Source organism: Dermacentor silvarum, unplaced genomic scaffold (genome assembly GCF_013339745.2).
Source record: "Dermacentor silvarum isolate Dsil-2018 unplaced genomic scaffold, BIME_Dsil_1.4 Seq363, whole genome shotgun sequence".
Lineage (NCBI taxonomy): Eukaryota > Metazoa > Arthropoda > Arachnida > Ixodida > Ixodidae > Dermacentor > Dermacentor silvarum.
The window spans coordinates 15,984-43,574 of record NW_023606115.1 but is presented as its reverse complement, the minus strand read 5'-3'; the positions used below and the strand labels follow the sequence as shown (position 1 = coordinate 43,574).

General features: G+C 44.4%; 1 long non-coding RNA gene across 5 annotated transcripts; it reads left to right on the top strand.

The window, feature by feature from the left end:
• The first annotated feature begins 1,241 nt into the window (after window positions 1-1,241).
• On the top strand, window positions 1,242-27,136 carry LOC119434981 (uncharacterized). 5 transcript variants are annotated; one of them, XR_007464627.1, is made up of 8 exons: window positions 1,242-1,460; window positions 7,706-8,016; window positions 8,706-8,835; window positions 10,185-10,356; window positions 11,867-11,991; window positions 23,646-23,758; window positions 24,470-24,519; window positions 26,999-27,120. It is a non-coding gene; the product is annotated as an uncharacterized LOC119434981 (long non-coding RNA). The 5 variants fall into 5 exon arrangements; XR_007464625.1 differs by having other exon boundaries at window positions 1,242-8,016; XR_007464629.1 differs by having other exon boundaries at window positions 1,242-8,016; window positions 8,706-8,839.
• The last annotated feature ends 455 nt before the right edge of the window (window positions 27,137-27,591 follow it).

Sequence of the window (27,591 nt, the reverse complement as noted above, 5' to 3'; positions counted from 1 at the left end):
TACTTATAAAAAGGTGGGCAGGACAATCGCTGCTTGAGCTGAATCAATGAGCACATTCTCCAAACAGTAGCACTTATATCGAGCTTCCATGGCTGGTTCCAGGCTTTTCATAACAGAGGCACAAAATACTTTAGTGTCTGCACAATGTTCCAAGAAATTGCTGGTTGTGGTGATTTATAAACTAAGAGGAGACACTGAGTGGGGGAGGCTTACAGGCAACCACCTGCAAGCATATGCCAAATGAAATATATTCACATATCTGGCCTAAAGTTTAGTGGTGCATCTGTTTGTACCAATTCGTATTTTGTCGTTCTGCGATAGACTTTGCGACGCGCGTAATGTATACGACCGAGGAGCGTTTATTTATTGCATAAAATTCGACTATATAACGTATCTACGTGCTAGCACTTCGTTTCACTTCCTTTTTGCTGGTTACTTGCGGCTCGCTTTTGGTACGGCACCTATCGGGTACAATGCATCTAGGGTACAATAAATAGCAGCATTGAAATCAGTGACGGATTACGAATCTCTTACTCACTATCTTTGTGCAGCCAATTATGCTAACTAGAATGCCCCGACCTCCCCCCGCCTTAAGAGTGTGGTGCTGTGGGGGAGGGGGGGGGGGCTGCCCTAGGCAGCTCCGAGCAATGCCTCCTCAGCCTTTATGTCATATTCGGGCCTTTATTGCAAAAATATTTCGTGCAACCCTTGACTCGCATGCTCGCAATGCAAATTTGATACCGGTGGCGAAGGCATTCGGGAAATGCCGTTAAGTGACAATAAATGTACGGGTACATCTCTTTAATCACAGAACACCTATGTATAACAATTTAAGGCATGTAGCTGCAATTTCGGCACGCCAAATAACACTAGGGCAGCCTCACCTTTTCTAGAAACTGCATACGTTGATCCATTTTTTTCACCCAGGTGCGTAAAGCGGGAACTTAATGTAAGGCGTATGCCAGGCGTCTTACCCTGCCGTGATTTACACAATGTCACTTAGCAGTGCGGCATTATTGTTGATTTTGCTCAATCAACGTACTTTTGCTCCTTTTCTTAGTCGTACAAAGTGCATACTTACTCGAACATCGCCGCTTGGAGCGAGCAGACGACAGCAAATGGGCGGCGCAGTTGGGGTAACTAGTAGCGCCATAACGCTCGTAGTGGCGGAAATGTGAGCTAGAACAGGCGCGCTGGCGTTCGGCTCGCTGGTCAGGTCAGTAGTACAGTAGGTCGTGGTTGGCAGGTGGTCGTGTTGCGCTGTGTGCTGTCTCGTGTGTGTTTTATGCCCGTGTCGTTCTGCCTGCGGTACAACAAATTACAAGAGGACCCATCAACAAGCCCCTCTAGCTGTTGTCATCGCATATGCAGTATTCGGAATTCGTCTGCAGTGAAGTCGTCATGTCAACACAGAGACCCTCGCGCTACCCGTGCTTAACGTCAGCTTCTGAAAAAAGGATGTGTGTATATTGCTCGTGATTGCGCATAAGTGGTTCCTGCTCCTAGCAATATTCTTGCACAAAAGTTAGCAGCAAGCACCTACCCAAAAGCTCACGTCGGCCCCTGAAGGAAGCCGCAAATGGTCTGTGTGTAATTACCGAACGTGCAATGGAATTTGTGTTGTGAACGTTAATCTTAACGCCAGCCTGGCTCGTCCGTCTCGGTGCGTGTGCTGTAATTATTCATGCAAGCGCTCTCTGAATATTTAGAAAGCATAAAAACTGACGCCACATTTTTTTTAGGAGCTGCAGTCACTTGTGTACGTAGTATCATATCATTCTCACAGACATCGACGTCGTCTATTTTCTCGTCCTGTTTCTCGTGCTGTTAGTGTGCTGTGAATCTGTCTCAAGAAGCTTAAGTCAATATTCTGCAGTACCTAGCGCAGCCGTGTAGCCCCACGGCGAACATTAAAATACCTTGTTATGAGTACGTTTGTTTGTTTAATTACAAAATCGAACGTTAAAATTTTGTATTCATAGTGGCAAGTGTAAAGTAAAAAGCTGTCGAAGCTATCCGCTAATAGCATACATGTGCTTCTACCTGCTTGAGCACATTATCTTGAACGTGGGGCTGAAAACTCCAAATAACCAAAAACATATGCAACTGGAGCAGACACTATGGTTCCTTTCCTGGAAATGAAAGCCAGCATCCCAGTCTGTTAAGCTAGTCATGTACTTAACCTATATTAGACCAATGTTAGAGCATGCTAACTGGAGCCATTTCAAAATAGATTATTTGACCAAAATAAGAAAGTTCAAGGAAAGCGTCAAGGTACAATCTAATCTTGTATTCTTGAACCAATTGTATTAGCTAAACTTTATGCCTCCCTGAATTGCCTGCGTTAACCCAATGCTGAAAACTGGGGAAGCTGATTCTTGCTGTTGAAAAGCTGCTAGTTCTGAGGGACAATATCTCTGAGAGAAAGTGAAGGGCACTGACATTATCTCTAATCTTTTGTGTGAGCTTTCACGTTGAACAAGAATGGAATAAAAATATTTACCTTTGCAAGCCTCAGAATCCAAACATTCTCAAAATTTTGAGGCGCCACTATAAATTTTTGAGATATAGACGATAAAAAGTGTGCCTAAGTACAAGTACACACTGAACACACTTGAGTGGTTGAGTGGCCAGCTGCGAATGCAAAAGCGTCTATAGCTGCTACCTTGAGGTAACTGCTAGGTTGCACGTGTGTTTCTCCTATAGCCCATGTACCTGGCAAGGGAAATGGTTATACGTAGTCCCATTGCAGCATTGGGCTGTGCTTTTTCTTTTTTTTCAATAGGTGGTGGCTAGCTGATTCCGTCTGTTTATGTATTTATCATTTGTGTGCATCTTATGTGCATGTGTTTGTATCATGTTCTGATTGTTATACGTGCAGTGATGCAAGCATCATTTTTTAAATATACTGCACCACAGTCATTTATTCAACTGTGTGTTGAAATGTACAAAATGTGGCCACACAGTGATAGCCAGGACAGCCAGCAGGATTGGCAAAAAATATGATGCAGATCCACTGCACTTGCTTGAATCGACATGAGGCGAAGCTTTCACGCAACGGTCAGTTAAACTCTAGAAAACTAACTGCAGTGTGTACAGTTGTCCTTATTTCACCCGATGCAACACATACTCATATGCAATGTTTGCTTATTCACCGCACAGGTCACCTAATGTATACATAGCACGGTGAACTTACTAAAAGGTCGACTCACTAAGACTTCGAACTAACCATGAGTCTGAGTTAGTGTGAGCCTGGCTGAGTAGAATTTTGGTGAATACATGTAAGAGCAAGCTCGGTTGAGTAAACTTTTAGTGAATATTGTCATGTGGTAGTCAGGGCAAGCTCATCTGAGTGTAATTTTAGTGAATATGAGTCAAAGCAAGCTCGGCAGGTAGATTTTTGCTGAATATGACTCAGTGCAAGCTCGCCTGAGTAAAATTTTGATGAATATAAGTCAGAACAAGCTCAGTTGAGTAGAATTTTGGTCAATATGAGTCGGAGCAAGCTCGGCTAAGTAGAGTTTTGGTGAATATGACTCGGTGCAAGCTTGCCTGAGCAAAATCTTTATGAATATTAGTCAGATCAAGCTTGGCCGAGTATAATTTTGGTGAATATGACTCTGAGCAAGCTCGACTGAGTAATGATGGGATATGGTTATACGAGTTTATGCAGTAATACATGTAAGTGCAGACTCATTAGCAACATTGCCTCCATCTAGATGGGCAATACGTATGCCTCGTTATGAGTCTGCACACTTTACGAGCTGTAGACATGCAAGAACCACCCACACTTGAAAAGATGCTATCATTCACAGTAAGGAATGCAACGGGCTGACTTCACTGCACAATTTTGATCTGATTTTGTTTAATGAGTTATCTACCCCTTATGAAAACAAGGTGTTTGGCTGCTTTTCGCATTATTGCATGTGTTTTACAGGAAGTAGAGACAGAAGCAAGAAAATCCAAGGATGTTTATGGCGAAGTAGTTTGTTTGAGTACAGCGATATTTTACAACCAGTATAAACAAACGTAATTTGATGCACTGAAGTAAGCGAAATATGCAATTACCTGTTAATGGGGGGGGGGGGGGTTAGGGTTAATACAAATGCAGTAAGGATATGAAGTCTGCAACAACTTGAAGGTTTATTGGTTTTTGTGCAGGAGAAAAATTGTACATCAGAAAAAATGAGGAAAAAAACTTTAAATATTGCTTCGAACACAAATTGACAATACTGTTTATTCCCAGTCAAAGCGTTGAATATGCTATTGTAGAACATTCATTATGATATATAGTTTGCATGTTCGCTTTTTGAGCTTGATAAGCAGTCGCGTCTCGCAGCGGGAGCAACAGAACCTTGAATTGACATAATTCATTGGGGAAAATGCGCATGAAAGCCCAAACCAACCAACTGCAACTAAATGGTCGCATGTATAGCGTGACCTATTGACCGTAGCATCTGTCCTTAATAGCATATTTAAATTGTTCCGTTCGTAAAAGCATACTGGCGCAAAAACTGGCATTTTCGTATATCGCGAGTTGCCTCTACAACCAGAAAATCGGGATGACATCCAAAGACCATGCCTTCCCGTGAAGGACACCTCGTAGTATTTACCAACTCGCAGCGCGTGTGAATAACAGAAAAATCACGCAAAAGTACGTACTATCAGCACCCGAACCAAACCAAAAAAAAAGCGTCGCGTGATTAGCAACGTAGCGGGTCAACAAAACGCATAGAAATCACAAAACCGAATCTGACCTATGAGTTTTTATCTGCACTGTTCGCGTGTCAGTGCTGATGTTACGTACCGATTGCACAATCCAAGGTTCCACTCAATTAGTTGTACTGTTCGAGGCTTGTTGAGGCAATGTTTATAGACAAAAAAGTATCTATAAATGTTGCGTTGAGTGACCGCCGCCATTTTCCAAAACAGACCGTGAAATAGCTTTCAGCGCAATTTTGACGGAAAATCGCAGCCATTGCTGCGATGGTGCGACCAACCGGTTGGTCGCAGCTGAAAATTGCAGAATCGGCCCTGCGCCTGTAATTTTCGTTGCATGCAATGGAAATCGCCCTTCCGGTGCGATGAAAATCGCACCATGTGAAACAGCCTTAACGCAGCTGTTTCGGTGCCTTGCTCTTTGCAGTGACAATGACAGGTGGCCGCGAACAAAACAGGTCTCTTACTGGAAACTGTTGAGTAATAGGGAATGTTTAATATTTTTCCTGCGAGCTTTGTCATTCATGTTATGGGTAGCATTCGAAAACAGGTAAATGTATGCATTTCTCGCGGATTTAGTTCACCCTGTGGTGATTAATTCACTGAAAGTGATAGCGAGTAGATCGTGTTGTTAGTATTAGAATTTTTTTTAAATATTCAGGTATAATGTCATGCGGTGGGTAGTTTGCAGGTGCTTTAAACGTGCTCCAAACATGTTAATACAATGTCATTGACCTGTTTATCGAGTTGGCGTGCACTTACGCTTTCCTGCTTTGCACTTCGTGCTGTTATTGCAAATTTTTCATGCATATTTAATATTGTTTGAAAACATGAGCTGTTATGTTCAACCGTTCGATGCTTGTGTTTCCAAAAGAAAATTTGCAAGGATGATCTAATGTTGTATACATGGTTTCATGTCACCTGACCTGAACTTTGGACGGGTGTATACCCATGTATAGACCATTTTTTCATGGGTGCCGCCATTGCGTAGACAGTGGCGCCATCTATGGGGAGTTGGCATGCTGGCTTTGGCGAACGCCTGTGTTTTATGCTGTGGTATACGCTCGGTGGCAGTTTCTGGTGGATTTATTCACTCTCCCGCGGTCTATTTAGCATGCAATGGCATCTATGTGGAGAATGGTCCTGTGAGGCCTAGTGAAGGAATTTAAGTCTGAAGTAATTAAGCGGCTGGAGTTTCTGCTGGCGTTAGGGCGGACAGAGACACCCAGCGCGAGGTGTGCGCATTTGTTTGAGCTTACAATCAGCCTTGGATATCAATTGGGTATATCTGAAAATTAGTTTCACATATGTTACCTTACTGCACCATTTTCGGCGCTGTAATTCTAAGCTCTGGTTTAGCTGCAATGAGTAGTTGCAAAACATTTGACGATCCTAACGTGGGTACTGTTCTGCTGGCGAATAAGTTGTGCTGTTTACTTTGACAAGCATTCAAGTTGTTATCTGTAGATGCATTGGACTGCCTTGTTTGTTGGGCAAGGTTTCCACCCACAAATGAAATAGTTTGGTTAATAAGAACCGCTTACCTTACAGTGTGAATTACACTTTTCAAGTGGTCGAACGACCAGCTGCAGACTGCGCGAGTGTCTGAGGCTGTACTAAATACTGTGTTATAGATCTGTTTGTTCTATATAGCGCATGGTCCAAGCATACGGCACAACCATCCAAAGTCTTATTGCGTCGTTATCCCTTGTTCTGTTTTAGTTTGCCGCAAAAGGAGGATATATGAACTCTTCTTTTTTTCAGTCTCGTAAGTTCAGTCATCTACGACGCATTCACCCATCTTACGGAAATTGTGTCCTTACAAATAGCTGTTGGATTCTCTTTATGCGATCCCCTTTGTATATTGTGCCTTACAGGGCAAAAAGGCAATGCCGATCGAAGCATGAAGCTTATGTGTATCATGTTGGTTTGCCAGCCGCAGTACTCGCTGTGTTGAGCAAAGCCTTTGGCCTCTTGCAGGAGGCTAATGTAGACATAAGACATAGTGATTTGAAGTCTACTAGACTTAAAATGAGTGAGAACGTTGCCGGTGGCTGATGCAAATGTTTTACAAGTCTTCATCGAGTGAAAATCGATACATCCAACATAGTTCACAACACATACACACACCGCGGCTGATGATGCGCGTCGCATTTTTGCACATCCAAGAGAAATTTTCAGATACTTTAGCTATTGCTGCACCTAAAGGCTACACAGTGGTTGTTCGATGACCTCGTTAGAACTGACATTGCACTCAGAACTAGCTAAAACACCTCCAAATCGTTCCGCAGCGAGCGTCCGGCAACACATTCAAGCTGCGCCGCGCCGGCTCGCACAAGCCAGAGAGGAGGAAAGGCTCGTCGCGCGCCCTTTTCTCCTCATCCGATGAAAAGGTCTATAGGAGTGATTTTTGTTTTATCAAGTGTGTGATGTTGCAAATTTATACGATGGTGTTGTCACATTTTCTCTCTCGTGTGATGTCTGTTCACTTCAAGTTTAGAGACTTAGTTTTGCATTGTCTCAAATAGCGATTTACAGCTAGTTGCTGCGTTGAACCATCGTGTTCTGCCAATTGCATGGTGTAACCTCTACCCATATTTTTTTTAACATCATTCTCGTTGACCGATCTTACGGCAACTGTTTATTAAGCTTCTTATTCCTGTACAGAACTCCTGATTTGGCGTACAAGATCAAAACGAAGTAGAACATTTTATTCTCTGCTTAGTTTACGGAATTTACCGGTAACTCTTATTCATGCCTATATGGAACTGTGGGCTACAAGTGGCAGCCATTCCTGTCACTGCTTTTTGTCACTGCTAACCTAGCCTAACCTAGCTTGTTCTTTTCGCTGTTCCAAATTTGTCACCGGAGGCTCTCGATTGTGAGAGCAAGCATACATTAAGGTGCACCAATGTTACAGACATTACTAATGAGTCTATGGGAATGCATTGTATTTGTGTCCCAGTTTCGCTATGCCACGGCGCAGGACATTGTCCTGCTGTTCCTGGGCACGGTCTTCGCAATCCTCCATGGTGCCGGCTGGCTACTGTTGGCTATTGTGTTTGGTCATATGACGAATGCCTTCATCCACCAGCAGCAGGCGGTCTTCTATGATGGTGACAGCACAAATTTCACCACGCTGCCGCCTCCTCAGACCTTTGGGGAAGCAATACGGCGAAGTGGGGCGCAGTCCATGTTTGACCCTGTAACCATCCTGGAGTATAACATCACCATGAACAAGTTTGCACTCACCTACGTCATCATTGCCGCTGGGTCTTCGTGTCTTCATTTATACATGTATGTCAATCATTCCTGCTTTTATAGTATGAGTTAGTTTGCTTCTTGTCAATTATTTCTGTCCATGATATTTCTGTTTCTTTCAAAGAGAGCATTATTAATTAGCAATAAGTAAATGGAAAAGCCCAAAACAATCTTGGTTAGCATGCACTTTTTAAGTTCTCTGTATTATATCTCTGATTATCGGGTGCTGTTGTTACAAAGCTGTGCTTCTGCTTGTGATGGTTTAATCATGCTGCTATTTTATTATATCTTTGTGTTATTTCGTACTTTTTAATTGTGATGATTAAGTCATGCAGCTATTTTATTACATGTTTTTCTTCCGTGGCTTTTTTCATATGCACAAAATGTGTAGGCACGCTTACAATGCCTCAACTGTTTTCAGGGAAACGCATTTATGGCCTCTTAAAGTCAGAATTGACTCTCTTTTTCTCCTATTTATCTGGTTCTTTAACTTGAGCATGGCAGCAACACCACAAACTATCCTCATCACACCACTATCGCCGTTTTGTAGAGCATGCTTTCATGCTATATATACAGCTTATTTCAGTTTTCTTTTTTCTTTACATGTTTTCAATTAAGTACATTAGCTGCTGGCTGTTGTTGCATTAAAGAAGTTTTCTAGCTGAGATCTCGGTTTTACTTGCAACATTTGTTTGTGACACAGCATATATGTGCATTATCAACAGGTGTGGTGTTGGACCAGAGCCTGTGATCGTCAGCTGTACAGGCTGCGGCAAGAGCTGTTCTACTCGAGCCTACGACAGGATGCAGCCTGGTTTGACAGGCACCGTGTCACTGAAGTTGCGTCAAGAATGAGTGAGTACGTGTTATGGCATTGAAATTACTCCAAACTTAATTGGCGCTTGAAAGGAAGAAGATTCACTAAGACAGGACTGAATAGGTGACATAACATGCCTGTAGTGCTTGCAGAAAAAAGTGTGCCTGCGTAGAAAAACATTTATGGAAAAAAATTATTTATCTCAAATGTTTGCTTGTTAGCGCTTCACATTCACGTACAGTACGGTTCACTTAGAAAGGAAACATATTATTCATATTCCACCATCTATTAAAGGGACATGAAAGAGAAAATGCAGATGAGCTGTATTAGTAAATTACGCTCTGCACAAAGCCACTCTTACCATTAGAGGAGGCATGGTAAAAACGAGGCAAGAACAAGACGAGTGGTGATGGCCATCTTGAAGTTCCCACACCAGCTTGTCGTGAGTTCATAGATATCAACAGCGTCTGCTCAGGGCTCAGACCTAGTTAATTTTTTATAGCTAGAGATTGACTACATTGTATATTGAAGGGGCCGAAGACTAAGCAAATTTTAGGAACCTTTACAGTGGTACGATGAGCCTAATATTAGGAAAGTACTTTTAAGTTCATGAAGTCGCACTGACGTACCACCTGGTGTTTTGGCACGAAAAACTAAACTTTGACCTTCATTTTCTTCTCTAGTAATCAGCCTGTTGGTGTAAAATTAACGAAAGCAGACTTTTGAAAGAATATTTTTATTATTCGAAACGGGTTTAGTGTTTCTCTTTCATGCTGATGCATGGCATGAAGCCCTGCAAATTATTATTCTCTGCATGGGTGCCATGCCGTCAGCTACGGTTCACCCTGACTGCAGGTAATTTACCTACTTAACCTAGGATTCTGGACCTGCATAGTGTTCCTGATGAGAATATACCATGTGCACGGATCCGCTCGCAATAGTAACAATTGTGTGGCACAAGTACATACCACAGGGTGTAAGATTTTTTTGTTATATTTGCATATAGCATTCCAGTACATTCAAACCTTGGTGTAACGAATGTGCATATAACAAAGTAAATTGAAAAATGTTTGGCCAATATGAACGCGCAATGAATACATGCTGTGAGCGCAATCATCATCACATATCATCACGCGTGAATCTTTCTCGTCTGTATACAGACCTACATCGCTGCTTCTTGCATCTTCTTTGTGGTCAGAGCTCAAGCTTGGCGAGAATAAAAGTGGTTCTTTATAATGCTTGTAACAAATATCAGATATATCGAAGGTATTTGTATGTTAGATGCAACTTTATTGTAATGAGGTTTGACTGTAGGAATGTTTTTTTCCCTATTAATTGAATGCCATCTCCAAATGACCGAGTATGTATTTCCTCCATACTTTTTCAGTGACATGGAGCGTCTGCATGAGGGAATGGGTGACAAAATGGGCCTCTTCATTCACTACCTGTCCACCTTTGCATCTGGCTTTGCCACAGGGTTTGTTGAGAGCTGGGAGCTCACCCTGGTCATCATGTCAGTCACACCACTGCTTGCCTTTGCCACAGCATTCCTGGACAATGTAAGTCACTCAGTCACTGGCTTCACTGTCAATGACATAAAGTCAAGTTTTTGAAAGTAACAGGAAAAAAGCCATTGTGTTATTTTGAACTTGCCTTGCGCAGGAAGAATCGAGGGAGAGCTAAGGAGCTAAATTTTTTTTTGCAGTAGCAATGATATGGACACTCCGGGTGAATGTTCCACACAAAGTCCAAGCACGATAAAAATTAGCAGCTCGCGTGGCATATAATGCGGGTGTGAGGAAAAGCATGCGAGGGTGAGCCGGATGACTTGATGTCAGCCCACTGTTGGAGGTCACGTGATCAAGTGCACACTAGCGCAGCAGAGCACGTCTCCTCCTCCAGCCCGGCGGCAGCTGCACATGGCTATCTGTGTGGTTCAGCGCATACGTGGCTCGCGTGCCCTATCTTGGAGGTAATATGCAGTGAATGCAAAAGCTAAGTGCTAGCCAAGATGGCTGGTGACTTCATGTGTGCTGCCTTCCTGCATGTCTAGTGTTTGAGGTCGCATTTTTGGATGCATGGTGAAGCAACTGGTGGCACGAAGCATTCGCTCTTCTCTGCCTGTGCTTTTCATAATGCCAGCTTTGTGACAGCAAATGCTCATGGTCATCTAGTGAGATCTGTTCATACTTGTATGTGCACGCAACACCATGCTTGTATATTTTATTAGCGAGCACAAGTTCACTGCAATTTATACAGCGAATATAACTAAGAACCTTATTTCATGTAATTGTCCAGTACTTTGCTATCGCTATGAGTGCTTGGCCTTTTGAGGGAAACTACAATTTTCGTTTGGTTGAGTAACTAATGAAGGAGCCAGCAGTCACTGTAAGCATGACAGGCCTAGGAAGAATTATGTTCTACTCTAAAGGGGAAGCCTAAAACAACGTAATTTTTTATATTTATGATAAGGAAAATGATAGAAAAGAGTAAAGCAACTTATTGCCAGTAGGAGGTTGATGAAAATTTTGTGTACTAATGGGAAAGGCCCCATTGCTTCTTTATTTTTATTTGTTTAATAGAAGGAACATTGTGGAAATTCACATTGACTATTGTATATTGACCTGTTTGAATGCAAGGAATAAATTAATTTCAGTTTTACCTTGACTTTCTTTTGATAATTTCATCCTACTCAGCAGCCTGGTTGAAATAACATTTTGTAAATGTATACATAGACGGAGTTAATAAGATTGAAAAGAATAATGAACACAAAATGAAGACAAAGACAGGCAGACAAGCATTTATCTTGTCTTATGCGTTTCTAACTCTATCTTCATCTTCATTTTGCATTCATAATTTTTTAATTTTTTTGATGGATATGAACTAAACCCAGCAAGGAGCAATCTAAGGCGACGTAAGTGCATTACTTTATTTTTCCTTTGTCTGCATAAATACTGTTTCAAGGCAAAAGAGTTTTCAGGTACACAGCTCGACATGCATAGATTGCACAGACTGCAAATATGCTGCATATGCGACTTAACATTTATCTGCCATATTGTTCAATTTCAGATGGTGTCCCAATCAGCTGCCAAGGAGCAAGAAAAGTGTGCACAGGCAGAGGCAGTGGCCCTGGAAGTTCTAAGCAAGATACGAACTGTGGCTGCCTTCTGTTTTCAATATGGCAAGCTGCAGCGGTCAGTATTACGTCGTCTGCTGCTTGCTGTTCTCTGCATTGCTTTTTTTGTAGCAACACCACTTCTATACTTTTTTTTTGAAAAAAGTCTTCGTTGCATCAGTGAACTCAATGCTGCTATTGCCAGCTGTATGGAGTTTGAGGAAAACTCGGTCACTGTGTGAAACATTCTCTGTAATGTTGGCAGTAGTGAGAAAGCATGGCATTGCAGACACTGGCCACATTTATAATTGACATAAGACATTCATTGGGGAATATGACATGCTTTCTGTTTTTAAAAAAAAGTTTCGAGGCAAAAGGTCCTTGTGTCTTGACTGGACATAAAGCAGCAGGTGACAGCCCTTTACTTGGTTTACTTTACTTGTGAGCCTAATGCAGTGTAGACCACTTGTAACGTAACCGCTTTTAGTGCAGGACCGGATGTAGTGCGGTCTTTTCAGACTCTCGTTAATTTTCCCATAGCACTCCATGTATACACGTATCGCTTATAGTGTAGTTGCGGGAAACGAAATACCGGTTACAGTGCGGCTGCCTGGGAGTACGGAAGTCAGCGGAGACGGCGAACGCTCCCCTCAAACGGGTGCGCCAAGGAGTGATCGAGGAAGAAAGAGACGAAGTGGAGGAGAAAGGCACATGGTGTGAACGAACAGACAGTGAGGCTGAAACCAGAATCTTGAGTGCGAGTCGAGTCGCGAAATATCACGGCGCGCATAGCTAGCGAGGGCCATGAAACGGCCAACGCTCGCTTCACGATAACGGCAGTAAACGAAACTTCAGCGAGCGAGCGAGCGGGCAGCGCCGGCACGGCACGGCAAAGGGCGTATGTGGAGACCGTGGAATGTGAGGGAGGAGGGCAGCAGGGAAGCGGATTTCGCCTTGTCAACTCCACCGCTTCGGTGGCTCCCCTCGCCCACCCTCGTAGCTCCCTCACTTTGGACTGTCACCGTGCGCCCCCGCCTAAAGCCCCTATATATAAAAAGTACCGCCATTCTTAGACCTTGCCGCCACCGGGCTCACCCCGGCGTTTCCTCCTTGCCGCCTCCGGTCGCCCCAGCCCCCTCCACTCCCCCATTGGCCAATCCATGTCACGTGGAAGCACGCGTTGCGCTTTTGTATATTTTTTACTTTCCAGCGCGCTCCGACTGCCATTCTCAGGCCTGTGCGACGAAAGTGCTGTACGCACAAATGGATCAAACGTGTCAGGGACAAGAACTTTGCTGTGATGGCATGCTGCTGCACCTTAAGTTGCCGCAACTGACAAGGCGAGGGCAAAAGTCTTTTTTTGTTTTTCATCTGGCATGTGCAAATGCTTGCTGCACACTATAATATTTGCGCCGTCTCGCATCGTCGCGTTGCTATTTCCAAAACGACATTATTAAGACCAGTTACTGACTAACGAAGCAAAATCGCGCCTCAAAAACTTCTCCACAGGGCGCGATCGAAGTTTTCCTCGGATTTCCTCCGGTAGCGCGTTAGCTGTCATCTGCCACGGCAGGCCTGACACAGGCGGCGCCACTGTCGATAACGCGCCTCAATCGCGCTGGTCGCGCCGAGCGCGATAGTGGAACGGAGGAGGAGGGAAGTGGATGGCGCTACTTTTTATATATAGGGGCTTTACCCCCGCCGCCGTGCAGGCGCCGCCGCTACAGCCGGCCCGGCGCCAGCTCCCCGAAGTTTCATTTTCTGCCGTTATCGGGAAGCGGGCGTTTGCCGGCGTCGGTAGTTTCGTTGGCCGGCCTGGGACAGCGCTGCTGCATCCCTCTGTGCCGTAGCCGCAGCGTGCAAGGTCAACACATGACTAGAAAGTAGAGGAAGCATAAAGGAGAAAGAAGGGTTCACTGCCATTTTCTACGCGTGGCTACGGTAGCGTGGCTTAGACGTCGGCACATACATGCATGTTGCGGCGCAACGCAGAATCGGCGACCTTGCCATTTGAGAGAGGGTGAAATGTCCGCCGCGGAGGACATTTTTTTTTCTTTTTTGGTTTGTTCGCGCGCGACATTGAGGGGTCTCCCCTAAGCTTTTACTCTATGGCGGTGCTGGAGCAATGCCGGTCGGAGGCGCCGCTACGTTATTGGTTCGAATTAACGAGATTCGACTGTACATTGAATGCAAATGTTCTAGCCGCATTCCTCGACTGTCGCATACGCAGCTCGGTGCACATGTTTTGCATATGTGCGGGCCTTAAAAATTGTTGCTTTGGTTATAGTGCGGTACCGCTTATAGTGCGGATATTCGCGACTCCGGCGACTTACATTATAAGCGATCTACACTGTAACTCCTAATGAGCACCAGTTTTAATTTGATGAATTACACATTCTGTGGCAGAGTGAGCTCCCTCAAACATGACCGCTTTCATTCAGATTGACAAACAAACTGCCGCAATAAGCCTCTGTGAACACCACGTGCGAGGTTTACTTTAGCTTTGATTGCATCATGCATGGCACCACAGCGACGGCATCTGCGCTCGCGACACATCGACACATGTGTGATTGAGTAATGGCTTCTTTCCTTTACACTACGATACCAAAGTAAGGCATGAAGGTTGGACGGTTGCAAAGAGACAAGTAATATTGGCATCACATGTTTTCGTTACATGCAGTTTTAGGAAGCGACCCTTATACTGACCGAAATGAAAGACGTTTCACGTCTAAATTTCTTTGTGCAGTTTTTAGCAGCATCACAGTAGCTCAGTATTCAAGAATTTGTAATCAAGGATTGTCGACAGATGCTTTCACTGCAGCTTTATGCTACCATCATCCTTTAGTTCCCTGCAGGGGCGTCTGTGTCAGCAGGCGTTTGGTGTGTGGCGACACCACGTACCCGAGCACACGAGGGTTGGACCCTCCCGCGTGTCGCCGTGCGCGGCTTAGCCGTGTCCGGGGAAACGAGGATCCTGGGGGTCGAGCCGATGCCGGGTGTTCGTATCTTTATGGCCGCTCGGCGAAGGCAACACACCTCTTTGGCCTCCGCTTCACATAGACGGCACCCCCAGACTGACCCACCTGGGGGAAATCGGCTGGTCGCCTTTTCCTATCCCCCTCTCTGACCTTTTTTTCTTTCCTATCTCCTTTCTTTTCTGTCCTGTCTCCTCTTCTCTTCTGCTACTTCTACATTTTCGTATGTGGCTTGGGTTAACGTTGTGTATGTGCCCTCTCTTGGGTATAATATATTGGGTTATAGCAGCAATGCACGGCTGGCGTGTGCAGCCTTACACGTTAAGTACTGCAGCGTCCCCTAGTTGGGCTCCGTGGTGGGTGGCCGCCATTGCCGCTGAAATAAACGAAAATAATATGGGAACGCCTGCATTTCCCCGATTACCGTATAAACCGGATTATAGGTCGAGTGGGAATATAGGTCGACCCCATAAGTTTAGATGAAAAAAAGAAGAAAAAAAATGAAACGACCGAAAATCACCGATATACATTTATTCTCGAACGGCACCGCTCACCCGCCATCGGAGCCGCCGTCTCATTCATCGGAAGTGTCGCTATCCTCAGAAGACGACCGCTTGTTGCTGGCCTCCTCCCACAGTGCGTCGTCTTCAGTACCGTCGAGAGAGTTTCTAATGCAGCATTTCTTAAATGCATTCTGCACCATCACGTCTGGCAAAGAACGCCAGGCGGAGAGCACCCAGCCGCAGACGGTTCCAAGCGGAGGTCTCTGCAGGCGTCCCGTCGGCGTCTTCAAGTTGTCGCCGGACATCCACTCTTGGTACTCCAGCCGCACCGTTGATCCAAACAGCGTTGATCCAACGCTGATCCAAAGCGTTGATCCAAACAGAAATGTTGGGACAGGTCGGACGCAAAAGCACACAAAGAACACACATTAAAAAAAATCATGGAGGAATGACCGGTATTGGCTTTGGATACGGCCTTACGAGGCTTTGACAAACACACACACCACATGTTGCCAGACGACGACTCACATTCGGCTAAACACCGCTATATGAGACGAGGGGTGACTTTAGCTTGATTTTTAATGAAAAAATCTCGACTTATATTCCGGTTTATACGGTACTTGATCGTCACCCTCACAAGAGGGGACGCACCGAAGATCTATTCAAACCTAGAGAAATTTTTCCTTGTTTCCATGTTCACAGTGAAAAAACAGAGAAACCAGCTAGAACCGTATCACCTTTTCTAGTTGCAAAAGGCCTGACTGAAGCCCTTGGCCCTGGTTATAAGGTCACCAAAATGGCGAGCGGGGACCTCCTCCTTGAGATCCGTGATAAAGAGCAGCGCAGTAAAATGAACAAGCTTGTGGCATTTGGCGACATACCTGTTACCGTTTCACCGCATCGGTCTATGAACACAGCACGTGGAGTAGTGTCCGATGCAGATCTCATCGACTTGTCCGAAACTGAACTATTGGAAGGCTGGAAAGAGCAAAACTTAACAAACGTACAGCGCATCGTTATCAGAAGAGACAATAAAGAAATTCCCACAAAACACCTCATCCTGACCTTTGCAACTTGCGATCTGCCACAAACCCATAGAAACCGGATACACAAAGATAGCTGTCAGACCCTACATACCTAATCCACGAAGATGCTTCCAATGTCAAAGATTTGGCCACGGCTCGCAGAGCTGCCGTGGTAGACTCACATGGGCAAAATGTGGAGTGCAAGGTCATGCCTCAGACAACTGTGAAGCGACACCTCACTGTGTAAACTGTGATGGTGAACATCCAGCTTACTCCAGATCTTGTCCCAACTGGAAAAAAGAAAAGGAAATAATCACTCTCAAAGTGCGTGACAACATATCTTTCAAGGAAGCATGTAAAAGGGGCTCACCATTCCAGAGTACAACTTATGCCGAGGCGACGCGTCAGGGGGCAGTGTCGCACCGGCTTCCGCCACCTGCACGGTCCGCGCGCAGCGAGCAGCCGGCTGTGGCAGCCGCCCTGTGAAGGCTGCCTTGCCATCACCGAACTTGGCCACACCAGTGGCCCCTGCTAGCTCTGGCAGCAGCCAGGATAGCACGGAGGCTAAGGAGGCACCAACAACCTCCGCACTGGTGGGGACAAAGGCTTCGTCTTCCGAGGCGAAGCCAAACCGACGTACACATCGCTCGCTAGAGTGAGAGTCTGCCTCGCATGAGTCAATGGACACAACTCCTCAGACGGCACATGGAGTGCCTAGGGAGAGGCGACTCTCCCAAGAACACTCCAAAAAAGATAAGAAACCAATTACAGCACCAGGAAAAGGCTCAGTAAAATACGCTGTACACTTCCCTTGAGACACACAGCACCTTTTATTTTCCTCCAACATGAACACAATAATGCAGTGGAATGTTAGGGGACTAATTCACAACCTAGACGACATCCAAGAACTTATCAATAAATTTAATCCAAAGGTGCTGTGTGTTCAAGAAACACACCTAAACTCCAGAAACACCAACTTCCTACGTCAAAATATTGTTTTTCGAAAAGATCACGAGGATTCTGCCGCATGTGGTGGTGCCGTGGTGTGGCCATCATACTCGACAGAAGTGTAGCCTGTCAGCCACTTCCACTCAATACGGCACTTGAGGTGGTAGCCGTTCGTGCTGTACTTCTGGGTAAGCTTATAATCATTTGCTCACTCTACATACCACCACACTATTCTTTACACAAGCATGAATTTCAGTCATTTGTTGATGAATTACCAGAACCCTACCTCGTTCTTGGCGATTTCAATGCACACAGCAGCTTGTGGGGCGACACACGTATCAATGTGCGAAGACGCCTGATCGAACAATTTCTTTTCTCCTCTGGTGCGTGTCTCCTGAATAAGAAGGAACCCACCTACTACAGTCTCGCAAACAAAACATTTTCCTCCATTGATCTCAGTGTAGCTTCCCCGTCTATATTTCCCGAACTTAAATGGGAAGTTATAAAAAATCCTTACGGGAGTGACCACTTCCCCATACTGCTGAGATCACCACTACAAAACGAACCTCCACCACAGGTTCCCGGTGGAAGTTCGATGCGGCAGATTGGGAGAAATTCCAAAGTCTTACAAGTGGTACCTTGTGGCGTGATATATCTTCACTGGGAATTGATGCTGCTGTTGAGTTTATTACATCTTTCATAATCGATGCTGCTTCTGAATGTATACCAGAAATGAGTGGTGCGACCTGCAAATGCCGTGTCCCATGGTGGAACGAGGAATGTTGGAACGCTCGTAGGAAACAAAACAAAGCGTGGGGGTTGGTACGCAATTCCCCAACTGCGGAGAATCTTGTCAATTTTAAGAAAATAAAATCGGAGGGCAGGAGAACGCGCCGACAGGCCAGGAGAGAGAGTTGGGAGAAGTTTTTATCAGGTATCAACTCATATACAGAAGAGGGCAGAGTCTGGAAAAAAGTTAACAAGATAAAAGTGCTACAAACTTTTTCAATCCCGTTGGTAAACACACAAGGTGGCAGTCTGGAAGACCAAGCTAACTGTCTGGGAGCACATTTTGAACATGTGGCCAGCTCATTCCATTATTCACAAACATTTAAAAGACACAAGGCTGCAATAGAAAAACAGAAACTAGCAAGAAAATGTACCGGACACGAGGCATACAACCAGCCATTCTGCATTGCTGAGCTGTATGCATCGCTTAGTTGCTGCAACAAGTCTGCCCCAGGCCCTGACCGCATAGCTTATCAAAGGCTGAAGCACCTTCCCCATGAAACAAAGAAAACTCTGCTCTCCCTATACAATGCTATATGGACCTCCGGCGAGATTCCCTCTGCCTGGAAAGAGGCCATTGTCATTCCTATACTGAAGCAGGGCAAGGACCCATCGTCTGCTTCAAGCTACCAGCCTATAGCACTAAAAAGCTGTCTCTGCAAACTGTTCGAAAAAACGATAAACCGATGACTAATACATTTTCTTGAATCAAGCAAACTGCTTGACCCGTACCAATGCGGGTTTCGAGAGGGTCGATCCACCGCCGACCATCTGATATGTATTGAGACGCAAATTCGTGAAGCTTTTGTCCATAAACAGTTCTTTCTGTCTGTATTCCTTGATATGGAAAAAGCTTACGATACCACGTGGCGGTTTGGAATACTTAGAGACCTCTCACACGTTGGTATACGTGGTAACATGTTAAATGTCATAGAAAGTTATTTATCTAATCGCACATACCGTGTTCGTGTGGGAAATGCTGTATCAAGACCATTTGTGCAAGAAACTGGAGTGCCACAGGGCGGGGTGCTCAGTTGCACTCTCTTTATCGTAAAAATGAGTTCTTTGCGTCTGTATATCCCAAGAAATGTGTTTTATTCTGCATACGTCGATGATGTACAGATAGGTTTCGCCTCATGCAATCTCGCAGTCTGTGAGCGGCAGATTCAGCTTGGTCTGAACAAGGTGTCTAAGTGGGCAGACGAGAATGGATTTAGCCTTAACCCACAAAAGACCACCTGCGTCTTGTTCTCCAGAAAGAGGGGTCTGCACCCCGATCCTGACATCGAGTTGCAGGGACAACGTGTGGCCGTAAAAACCGAACATAAATGTTTAGGTGTGATTCTAGATACGAAGCCTACGTTTGTGGCACACATACGGTATCTAAGAAACAAGTGTATAAAAACAATGAATATTCTAAAAGTGTTGTCACGCACCGCTTGGGGTAGTGACACACAGTGTCTTTTAAATTTGTATAAGAGCCTCATACTCACAAGATTAGATTACGGCGCCATAGTGTACCATTCCGCTACGCCAAGCGCCTTAAGGATGCTGGATCCTGTACACCATCTAGGCATCCATCCGCCTAGCCACTGGGGCCTTCAGGACAAGTCCTGTGGCAAGCCTGTATGTAGAGGTGGACATGTGGTCACTTGACATGCAACGTTCATACCTAAGCCTCACCTATTTCCTGAAAGTTAATTCGAACTCGGAACACCCGTCTTTCTCAACCGTAAATGATATGACCAGTACCACACTTCTTAATAACCGGCCGACAGCAAGAGATCCCTTTTCAGTACGTGTAAGGAAAATTAGTGAACAAATGAATATCCCACTACCTGAAAATACTTTGATGGCCCCAGCAAAGCCAGTGCCACCGTGGCAGTGGCAACTCATAGAGTGTGATACCTCGTTTGTAGAGGTCACCAAAGAAGCTCCAGAGGCACATATCCGAATGCATTTTCTAGAAATTCAGTCCAAGTACTCGTCCTGCACTCAGTTCTACACTGACGCTTCCAAGTCGCATGCAGGGGTGTCCTATGCAGTAGTCCGACCGTCATTCTCCGAGTCAGATGTACTGCACCCAGAAACAAGCATTTTTACGGCTGAGGCCTATACACTTTTATCGGCTGTGAAGAGTATAGGCAAATCAAACCTCAAAAGATCAATAATATTTACAGACTCTCTAAGCGTCGTAAAAGCCCTCATGACTCTACATAGACACAAAAACCCCGTACTCATTGAACTGTATTCTGCTCTGTGCAAGCATACATGTCCAACCAGCATATTATTTTGTGCTGGGTGCCTGGCCATAGAGGCATCGAGGGCAATGTTCTGGCTGATCAAATGGCCACGTCAACTACATCGCGAGCCTTTAACCCTACCGCTTCTATTCCTGCCACAGATCTCAAGCCCTACTTGAGAAAGAAACTTCGAAGCCACTGGCAGTGCTTGTGGGATGCCGAAACGAACAATAAGCTCCACTTAGTTAAGCCACAGATTGGCCCGTGGCATCCTGTTACGAAAATACGAACTAATGTCCTATTCTCTCGTCTGAGAATAGGACATACATATGGCACCCACAAACAATTTTCTCTTAACTCGAAATGACCCGCCAACCTGTGGTAGATGTGGAGAGAGGCTTACCGTGCTACACGTGCTCGTGGAGTGCAGGGAAGCCGAAAGAGAGAGAAAAAGACACTTCCCTTTAGCGTACCAGTACCGTCTTCCTCTCCACCCTGCTATGTTTCTTGGCGACCAACCTCTGTTTAGCACTAAAGCTGTTCTGGATTTTCTGAGCGATGTTGTACTGCATGTTATTTGCCCAATAGTTTCGTAGCGCGTCCTCTCTTCAGAGGATGTCACCGCCACAGTAGTTTTGCATAGCACGCGCCTCCAGGCCCTTACGTTTTCAAAGGGTCTGTCAAGGCAGTAGTGCTTTTTAAAAAGATTTATCTGTGATATATTTTTGCCTATCGTCATTATCTTGCAATTTGTTCTTTCGTGATCATAGTGCACCTCATTAGCCATTGCCATAATTTTATTACATATACATTTTATGCATTTTACAGCGATTGTTTCTAGGCCCTTTTACAGCCACGACACATCTACCTTTCGCAATTCATTGCTCCATTGTCAACTCATGAACACTGGCCTGGCGCTCTTTGGCCATATCTGGTCCTTGCGCCATTAAGCACCATACATCATCATCAGCCTTTAGTTGGAATTGGTTACAGAGCAGAGCAACTATTATTATGTTATACTTTTTTAGCAGTACATTTGGACCTCTCTATAAATCAATCATGGATATAACAAAGTAAATATAAACACATATCTCTGCACATCGCAGTTGTGTGTGTAGCTGCATGTGCTGCGCGTGGCCTCAGATTTCCCCAGCGTGCTGTGTATTGTAGATGCCATGGAATGTCGTGACGAGCCCTCTGCAGCGTCGATTGTTCTCTGTGGGTGATGTAGCTCCGAAGGTGTAGCGATACGAGGTATCCCGAGCGCCCATCTTGCGTCGATAGAATGACACATTTGCCTGAACTGAAAGTAGCATCGCAAAAGGAAGAGCAAATGAACATGCCCTGTGTTTTGGTGGGACCTTGCCCACTTGCCATCCCCCTGTGTAGCTTCTGGCGTACTAGTGGAGATGAAAGGAGAAAGAAAGCTGCTTACGGTGAAATAACTACCTCTAACTCCACTTATACCTGAAGGATACAAAACATTTTTTTGCTGGGAGATTTATGAGCGACGTCTCTTAATGCAGTGTAGACCGCTTATAACGTAAGTCACCGGAGTCGCAAATATCCGCACTATAAGCGGTACCGCACTATAACCAAAGCAACAATTTTCAAGGCCCGCACATATGCAAAACATATGCACCGACAGTAGAGGAATGTGGCTAGAACGTTTGCATTCAATTTACAGTCGACTCTCGTTAATTCGAACCACATCGCGCGGCGGCGCCTCCAACCGGCATTGCTCCGGCACCGCCATAGAGTAAAAGCTTAGGAGAGACCCCTCAATGTCGCGCGCGAACAAAACAAAAAAAGAAAGAAAAAACGCTGCGGAAGTGTTACCCTCTCTCAAATAGCAAGGTCGCGTATTCTGCGTTGTGCCGGAGCATGCGTGTACGTGCCGACGTCTCAGCCACGCTACCGTAGCCACGCGTAGAAAATAGCAGTGAACCCTTCTTTCTCCTTTATGCTTCCTCTACTTTTTAGTCATGTGTTGACCGTGCACGCTGCGGCTATGGCTCAGAGGGAAGCAGCGGCGCTGTCCCAGGCCGGCCAACAAAATTGCCCATGCCGGCAAACGCCGGCTTCACGAGAAGGGCAGAAAACGAAACTTCGGGGAGCTGGCGCCGGGCCGGCTGGAGCGGCGGCGCCTGCACGGCAGCAGGCGCGCATGGTGACAGTCGAAAGTGATTGAGCTATGAGGGAGGGCGAGGGGAGCCACCGAAGCGGCGGAGTTGCCGAGGCGAAATCAGCTTCCCTGCCACCCTCCTCCCTCACATTCCACGGCCACCGCGTGTGCCCTTTGCCCATGCCGTGCTGGCGCCACCCGCTCCCTGAAGTTTCGTTTACTGCCGTTATCGTGAAGCGAGCGTTGGCCGGCGTTGGCAGTTTCGTGGTCCTCGCTCGCTATGCGCGCCGTGATATTTCACAACTCGCACTCAAGATTCTGGTTTCAGCCTCACTGGCTGTTCGTTCGCACGACGTGCCCTTCTCCTCCACTTCTCTCTTTCTTCCTCGAGCACTCTTTGGGGCACCCGTTTGAGGGGAGCGTTCGCCGTCTCCGCTGACTTCCGTACTCCCAGGCTGCCGCACTGTAACCGGTATTTCGTTTCCCGCAACTGCACTATAAGCGATACGTGTATACATGGAGTGCTATGGGAAAATTACCGGGAGTCTGAAAAGACCGCACTATATCCGGTCCTGCACTATAAGTGGTTATGTTATAAGTGGTCTATACTGTACATGCAGTGAGGCCATTCTACAACTTAGAAAAGTGTTTCAAAGTCCCTTTAAAAAACCCTGGGTGATCAAAATTGCATAAAAGCTCTCCAATTGTTGTTCGAAGGTATAGGCTAAACCCAATCAATCGATAATCAGTCCTTTCTTGAACTGGATTTGAAAACTGATTTACTTGTTAATAAAAGGAGCCCTTATTTTCTTTAAAAGCACAGAAATTTCAGAGAGCAAGTTTCACCCAGAGTAGGAAAAAATTTTGTTCAGGTAAGCTGGTTGCCATAATGCACACTATCGGCATACTTATAAAACTATAATTTCAAGTATTTATGGCTGTGTACTTTCCCCTATCCCCCTCCTATGTGATGATGATTTTATTGCTATGACCACAAATTCAAATAGTAGAGATCTCTATTTGCACTCTTAGCATGCATTTGATAGAGTGTGCCTTGCAATCGAACATTTGTTTAGCATTGTGTTTCATCTGAAGGCTTTCACTGACTCTGCTGTGTTTCCTCAGGTACATGACTGCTCTAGAAGCGGGCAAGACTGCTGCAAGGCGCATGTAGCCATGGCATTTCGATTCGGCCTGACATTTGTGGTCCTTTACGATGCCTATGCACTTGCTTTTTGGTAAGTCTCAAAGAAAAATACACGCATGTTGTTTAACGGATAGTCAGATGTCATGATGCACACTGGCAGTATGCATGTAGCTTCTTCAAAACCCGCAAGTTCAGCTTCTTTCGGTCATGCATCAGGCCCCTGCCAACGTGCAAAGCTATCGCTCCAAGTCAGATGTTAAAAACCGCCTGACACGTGTGTGTGCTTGCAAGCGCATTTTTTTTCTTCTTTATGCTTGTTGCGGCACCATTAAAAAATCTGTTGGGCTGTTGATAATAGTATTTTGCAGTGTCGCAGTATGAGGGCAGCACAATCTCATTAGCAGACTTGAAGGAATTCGTACATGCTTTTTGTAGCACGAAGTAATATTGAGATAGGTGTTGATTAGAAGACTCCACACTAGTTGTAACCTGAAAAATGAACCACAGAACAAGGAACATTAGCACATCTAACAATTGGGCAATTGTGTGCAGCGCCTGCACCAATCATATCAAGTTAAGGGCTTTATTGATTGTCATGTTCATCCATACCGAAAGACTCCTTTCGCCATCTAGCACTCCGCCCCCCGAGTAACAACTAGTGAGTCAAATTGCCCTCGCTCTTGATTCTGCTGACCTGGTGACATTAGACTGAAGCAATGCAATTTTCAAAAACAGATGTCAATCAACTTGTCCTCTTCACAATTTTCTTTTTTTTTCATCTTTTTCATGTTGATTTGGTAAGGGTTACCTTTGACTAAAATGGCATCTGCAAAGAACTCCTGTAAAAGAAAGGTAAGAAGTTATCAAGGACAGCTAGCAAAGGAGGTTCGAAATACTGTTGCTGTAGAAAAACAATAATGCGCTGGACCAGAAAACAACTGCTTATATTTTAAAGGTAAACAACGTTTTGCCTGTTAGCTATGTGTTCAACATGGAAAGAAAATAAACTTAGCTTTTTTTTTCTTAAAAACCAGGCAAGTTACTGTTCCAAGTATTACATCAAATGATCCGGACCATAAAATGTGATCTTTCTGCAATGTCCCAGAACAGAACAGTGGTTACCACAAAATCATCTTTCTATGAGATTAGGATAAAAACGCATGTCACTGTACCGTTGCAACAGCAGGCAAAAGTAATTGAATGATGAAATCATACAAAATCTGCATTTCTTGGTGGCCTACGCACGCACCAAATTAATGGGAGCTGTGCTTCAGGCTCACATGTGCATCCATCACATTGTACCTATCATTTACTGTTTCTGTAGCTAACTCAAAACTTGACAGTGCTGGGAAAAAAAGAAACCAGTGAAGGCATGAGAAATGGACATGTGTGAGTGCTCTTATGTGTCCATTTCTTGTGCTTACATTGTCCTCTTTTCCACACTGTTAAATCTTGCCTTACATCATACTAACTTGTCGAAACCCACACCCAGTTCATATCCGTTATAGCATTGTTGCAGTTTATGGCACTTAGACAGCATGAAATAACAGATTGCGCTACCTAAGTATGCTGTGAATTCAAACCAACTCACCCACCTCTCTGTACTTTTGCTACACGCTGTTGTTCTGCAGAAAGTTCATAAAGATATCTCTTTTTGTTTTTGATTTGGTGGAGTTATTCTCCTGGGTCAAGATGTACAGCTGCCATCACGCTTAACCTGAACACACTTCTGGAAGTCTTGTTTTACAGATGCAGTGTACAAGAAGTAAACTCTGGCACTTTTGTAAAGACAGATCAAGCTAGCCTTTGCACAGCACTTTGGCAGCTTCAGTTTCTTTCTTTCTTTCCTTCTTTCTTTTTTTTTACATGTTTGTATTATTGATGTCTTGGTACTGACCTATTTGTGTTGCCTGTGTTAAATGCACTTAAGATCTCACCCTGTAAATTAATAAATAACTGGCTTGCCTATCATTCCTAGTTACAAAAATCAGATGAAGAGGAAATCTTTGAGGAGATACAGTAGACTACCATTAAGATGAAGCCAATAAAGCTAGATGTTCAGCTATGCGGAACAGTGTGCAATTGTTGGATTGGTTGGTCTCCCATAAACCCTGCGCAAAAAAAATCTGCTTAACCCAAACTGCATTTCTGTGGTCATCGCAGATGCTTGCTGTTCGAATCGTCGTGAGATCCTAAGCAACTTCTCGCTCCAGCAAAAGCAAATTTTGTTTTGTGGACAAAAACACATGCTGGTGTCGACGGCTATGTGAAACACGCAGGCCTGACACCATAGAAACATTAATCAAGGAGGTCCTCAAAGTGTCTTTGCAAGCTGGTGGCGAGGATTTTGCCAAAGAGCCAACAAGAACGAGTTGTGCTCACATGTGATGCAGATGATAATACCCCAAATACATTGGCACATTTTTTTATCATGCAGGCAGTAGAGGATATTTCAACAAATTAGATTAAGTGTCAGTGTTAAGATAGTACACATATTTTCAAAGTGCCAGCAAGGAAAAATTACTGAGTAGCCAAAACAAATGTGCATAAGTCAATACTTTGAATAATGCAAGTGCAATAAATGTTTCTTTTTATATATTTGCATTTTCTTTTAAAGATTGGGATGTACCTACGATTGTGAATTTATTTTCTTTGATGACTTCCATGGATACATACTTTGCTTGGTTCGTTCGAGTTCATCTTTGCAGGAGTCTATTGTATACTACGGAGGACAAGGTTTCACAAACTGCTGCTCATTACCGCATCCTCTGTCATAAATTCTAGGGCTACTTAGCCACATTTTAAGACAACAAAGACAAAGAAAACATTTGCTTGGCTTCGTTTGGTGGTTTCTGACAATTTAATGAAACCACTTGGTTCCTTGCCATCTGTTTGAATGCAGGCAAAACCAAACTGAGCTTACAGAAATTTAATGCAATGAACTGTTGCTAGAGCAAAAATTTCAGCTTTTTTGATAGCTGTCACAAATTGAATCAGTTCATAGAAACGTACTACTCCACAAATATAGCAGGATGCCTAATGCCACATTGTGGTATCCACATAGACAAGTAGCGGAAATAAAAATTTTTTCAGCTGACAAGAACATTTCAGCTGAGTTCTAGGTGCGGACAAAAAAATATCCTGTAGCTATCAATAACAATACTCCCTTTTTGAAAATGACAGCAGACATAGATGTACTTGCTTTTAGTAATATAAATACCCCTTAGCACAAACTTGTACATGAATATAATCAATGATGAGTCACTCCCTTTATGTTTTATGTTTGCACTGAACTTCCAAGACTAATTCGATGCATGTTTTGTGTTTCCAGAGGCGTGATAGCGACTCGTACTCTGAACTTGGTGTGCAGCTAAAACAGTTCACCTCCCATCTTTCTTTTAAGGACCACTCCTTCTTTTATCCAAGATACCCAGGCCACTTGGTAAGAGTCGTGTAAAGGTATTTTTATTCGCTTTCCTTTTTTATTTACACATTTCTTCTGACAATAATTTTCTCTTCCTATCTCGCCTATTTTTTTTCTTTTTTCGTGTGGAAAAGTTCGTTCCTCCCTGCCTTTTTTTTTGCTTGCACATACTTGATCTATTTGTAAAAGTATCTGCGAACCTGATGCAAAAGCAGAGCTGGTGGTGTATTTTGTAAAGATTCTTTTCATCTCCCATTGATTTTGCTCTTCATCGTTGGCACGCACGATGCCACACCTTCGTTATTGCCAGGATGGGCCACTCGCTCTTTCAGGTGATAAGAAATGAATGGAATCGGAGGAAAATAATGCTCTTAACTTACAAACACAGGCATCAGTGTTTTTGGCCAGTGTTCGCATGCATATATTTTTTGTTGCTATGTTTACAAACATTAGCTAACACTAGAAACAGCATACTGAAGAAAAACCTATATATTTTGCTT